The sequence below is a fragment of the Belonocnema kinseyi genome, chromosome 8 (assembly GCF_010883055.1).
Source record: "Belonocnema kinseyi isolate 2016_QV_RU_SX_M_011 chromosome 8, B_treatae_v1, whole genome shotgun sequence".
Classification (NCBI taxonomy): Eukaryota; Metazoa; Arthropoda; class Insecta; order Hymenoptera; family Cynipidae; genus Belonocnema; species Belonocnema kinseyi.
The window spans coordinates 138,744,132-138,748,791 of record NC_046664.1 but is presented as its reverse complement, the minus strand read 5'-3'; the positions used below and the strand labels follow the sequence as shown (position 1 = coordinate 138,748,791).

General features: G+C 33.3%; 1 protein-coding gene and 1 long non-coding RNA gene across 5 annotated transcripts in view; both read left to right on the top strand.

Moving 5' to 3' along the window:
- The window catches only part of LOC117177710, a 285,747-nt gene that overhangs the window by 247,895 nt on the left and 33,192 nt on the right, over nucleotides 1-4,660 (top strand). The gene's annotated exons all lie outside the window — the stretch shown is intronic.
- Nucleotides 1-4,660, top strand: part of LOC117177707 — a 236,937-nt gene that overhangs the window by 231,200 nt on the left and 1,077 nt on the right. The window lies entirely within an intron of this gene.

The window sequence follows — 4,660 nt, the reverse complement described above, 5'->3', positions numbered from 1 at the left end:
TTTCATAAGGACAACCGCAGGATTTCGCCGGGAGCGGGTGCTAATCTGAAAAATTGCACCCGCTTCCAGCGAAATCGCGGTAAAATTTCAGCCAGTGCTTAACCTATATATAGGTTAAGAACTGTCTCAGTGAGTATTATTTATGATCTAAAAGACAATTCTGTATTCCACCTGCATGTATCCCAGAGTATTTTGTAGAGCAGAGATAAAGTCGCAATTCAGCGAATTCTTTAGCCAATGCTGATTACTGACCCTCACCTGCATGTGTGATCATTCTTTTTATTTGACTGAGAATACTTTCTTCATTGTTCTTTTCACATAAGATTGTAGAGTAAAAATTTGACCCATGCAGGGGGGGGGGGTGTAACACAATCACCGGTCGGTAAACGGGAACTTACCACTCGCAAAAAAGTTGACGCAAAGCACCTGGCGGATCGAAGGACCCGAATGGTGCCTTTACAAAGTACCCGTAAAGACCCCATTGGGTCCCCATTCGGTTCCTTTTTAAAAAACTAAAAAAACAGCAAAATAAAGAAGTAATCGCAATACTTTTTCTTGTAGCGTTAAAAACTTAAAAAAAATAAAATACCTGTCTAAATGAGCCGAAGGCGACTTCAAGTGCATTTTCTTTTAGTAGCAGTTAATAAGCGTTCCGTCGGTAACTTTAAGAATTTTGTCTGGATGCTAGCGCCACCCAGTGGAAACCTCAGACCACAACGCTGCGATGCAAGTGAAAGAGAATTTAATTTTTAAACTTCGCGCACAACATACTACTTGAGCATTTTTAAAAATTTTTAACACTGCAAAAAAAAGTATTGCGATTACTCCGTGAGTTTCTAATAGAAAATTTAACGTAGAATCCGTATTTCAACAGTTAATAGTTGATCTCGCTGTTTTTTTGAGTTTCTTAAAAAGGAACCGAATGGGGACCAATGGGGTCTTTACGGGTACTTTGTAGAAGCTCCATTCGGTTCCTTCGGTTCGCCAGGGTTAATGTAAAAATAAAGTTGAATTAAGCTTCAATGTATCTAGCGTAAAGTAAAAGGACTAAAAAGTTTATCTGAATTCCACAAAAAGTAGGCTTTAATTCTAAAATCTACATATTACGCTTCTTAAATTCAGTCAATTAAAAAAAATTTTGTAATAATGGTACTTTCTGGGGCAGTCATTTTTTTCTCTTACGTAATTTATTTGGGGATGCATAATATGGGGCCAGGTTCAGTGAACAGGACTTCGTCCTGGAAGACGGAAGTTTGATTGAGAAAAGATGCAAAATATTACATTCCATTGGATTGGTGATTTCCTGTGCATTTAAGAGGTAAAAGTGTTCTTAGAAAAATTAAAGTTGATAAAATTCTGCGCAAAAAAAAAGTTCGATCACCAATTGTATCGGAGTCATGGCTGCTGTAGCTCGGATCCTGATGGCCAGATCTAAAAATGGTCAACTGATGAATTAAAGTAGACGTAAATAGTGGAAATAGTGGATCGCGATTTATAGTAGCACCTTTCAAAGGTTCCCTATTTGACCTGAATTTAAAGGTTAATGCCCAGCGTTCAGTTTTTGTAAATAGCTCGTTTCGGGGTTGTCACAGAAGAAAGTTCCTAGAGAATGAATACAAGAGGACTTAATTCTGCGTAAGTTAAAACAATGTTGCTACTCCCAATAGGTCACGATTAAACTGTCACCTTGCAAAGTGTACCCTTATTCAATTCTGTAACTAAATTGCACCGCTGAACAAAACTACGACCATTTTCTTAACATATAAATTTTTAAGTCAACTAATAGTGATCAATAAATTATTCAATTATGAAATTAATAATAATCAACCAATTTTCATTAATAAATAGTTCATTGTTTTAGCATTAAAAATGAAACAACTATTTCTAATAGTGGATTGGTATTTTGGTAATTATAATAAACTGCCCTAATAGAAATTTCAGCAAAAATTCCAAAAGCTGCACATTCCATGGGTGATGGAAATTTTTTTATTTATACAATTATTAATCTATTCAAAATTAAGAAATATTCATTTTTGATCTGTCATAAAGTTTCCTAATAGAAATGTTAGTATAAAAGGACAAAAAATGCACACTTGATCAGTGGTGGAAAATTATTTATTTAAACAATTGTTTAAGTGTTGATTAAAAATGATTAAATATTTATTTTTGATCTATAATAAGAGTCCTTAATAAAAATGTCATTAAGAAATGCTGAAAAATGCACATTTGATAGATGATGGAAATTTATTTATTAAAAAAATTAATTATTTATTTATTATAAGTGGTTTATTGTTAATTATTTGATAATTAAATCATTTATTAGTCACTATTAGTTGGCTCAAAAACTAATAAGTTAAGAAAATGGTGGTCGTTTGGTTCCACGGTGCGATTTAGTCACCGAATTGATTAAGTGTATACTTTGCAAGCCTCTTGACCTATTAGGGGTAGAAACTTTTTTTTTTAACTCACGCAGAATTATGTCCTCTGGTATTTATTGTATAGGAACTTTTTTGGGTGACAACCCTGAAACGAGCAGGTCGAAATTGGTCACCTTTGGCAGCTGCTAACTTGTGATCTATTATAGTGAGGACAATATTTTTTTTCTTTTTTGAAATCGCATGTATTTACGTCTACTTTAATTCATCTGCTGGCCATTTTCAGATCTGGCCATCAGAATCTGAATTACAGAAAAAAAACATGTGATTGTTGGCAAAAAATTGGACAAAATCTAGGTTTTTTTAAATGCCGTAACTCCGAAACTATTGGTGATAGAACAACGATTTTTTTCAGTTATACGCAGAATTTGATCTACCTTCATTTTTGTTAAAACACTTTTACCTCTTGCATGCACAGGAAAGCACCAATCTAATGGAATGTGACATTTTGCACATTTTCCCAAAAAAATGTCCGTGTTCCGGGACAAAATCCTCTTCACATAACCTGATCCCACATTATGCACCCCCAAATGAAGTACTTAAGAGACAAAAATTACTGCCCTAGAAAGTACCAGATGACTGGACTAATACGACATCTCAACCACATCGTTACGACGTCTTTGCGACATTTTACTTCGACTTATCGGGTGCAGATGTTTCAATTCTTATTGACATATGTATATTAATACATTTTTTCAAATTTAGTTGTAAATCTTTGTAGTAGAAGAGCAGCGTTTTACTTATGAATTTTTTTTAAGTACCAGATAAATGTTGTAACCCAGCAGGCACGCAATTTAAAGACATTTTTATAACGTCCTAAAGACGCTTTCAGGACGTAAAGTTTAAAGGATGATTTCAGAACGTTCATAAAGCGTTCTACTTATCTCAGTTCAAAAAACGTCCGATGTTCTAAATGCGTCCTAAAAACATTTTTGGAACATTGTATGTTTTTAGAACATTATTTGGTCTGACTTAGGACGTTCTAAAAACGTCTTGGGACATGAGTGCCCACTGGGAATTAACAGAACCTTAGTACCCTCAGGAAAAGCGCATTCCCGAAGAGGAATGATATTAAAAAATAATATTAAAAATAGAATTCCCTGAATAATATAGAAATTATTTCTATTTTTCTAGATAGAGAATCTGAAAATATTTTAAGTTCGAATTTGAAATCTGATTTGCTTTTTTTGCACTTTAAAGAAGACTTCGGTTAAAATTGTCATACCCTTAAATGATTTTGCACTGAAATATAAAAGGGAAATTCGATTAAGTATATACTAATTTATCAGATTGAAATCACCACAATTTCAAGAATTGTTTTTTACTAAGTTCGAGTTTGATTACGAATCTTCACAATAAAGAAAACCTATTAAAAGTGTCACACCTCAAAAAGCGTTAGCAGCAAATATAGTATAATTAATTAAAATTACAGGAAAATTGATCTGATTTTACGTTAAGTTTGCCTGAATATTAAACTGTATTCTGAAACGCAGTTAATAAGGACTGAAAATTAGTTCAATCTTGCTTAAATCATGGCAGAAATTTATCCGAATTCAAGCAAAAACCCCGTGGGCACAGAATTTGCAGAATTTGACAAGTTATTTACTACATCATTACGATATATTTACGACAATTTTACCGTATCTTATGTCCGTGTCGTTACGGTGTTTTTACGATATCGTGAAGACATTGTCAGTTCATACGACGCTTTTACGATATCGTGAAGCACCTTACCGACATGGACATAAGATATCTTAAAGTTGTCATAAAGATGTCGTAACGATGTCGTAAAAACGTCGCTAAATTTTGTGCACACTGGGAAGATTATCTCAATATCAGAAAACGTATGATTAAATACTGAATTTCAGAGATTGGTGTCCTTCGATGTAGATACAATTTTTCTTGAATTTAAGTGTATCTCTGAATTAAAATCCAAACAAATGTTACGGTGTAATAGTTTCAAGCCTTAGTTTTTACAATTCTCAATTTTAATTACGAGTTTTGGAAATTCGAGTTAAAACTAGAAGGTGAAAATAGTTAAGACACCGTTACGACTTGCGACATTTCACTTAGATTTCAGTTGTAAAACTTTGTGATGCAAGAACAGTTTTTTAATTACTAATTGTTCGGAAATATCAAAAAAATTATGTAAATAACAAAAATCAAGCACAATGTTCTAATTACGTTTTTAGGGCGTATTTGGGACATTCGACGTTTTTTTACTC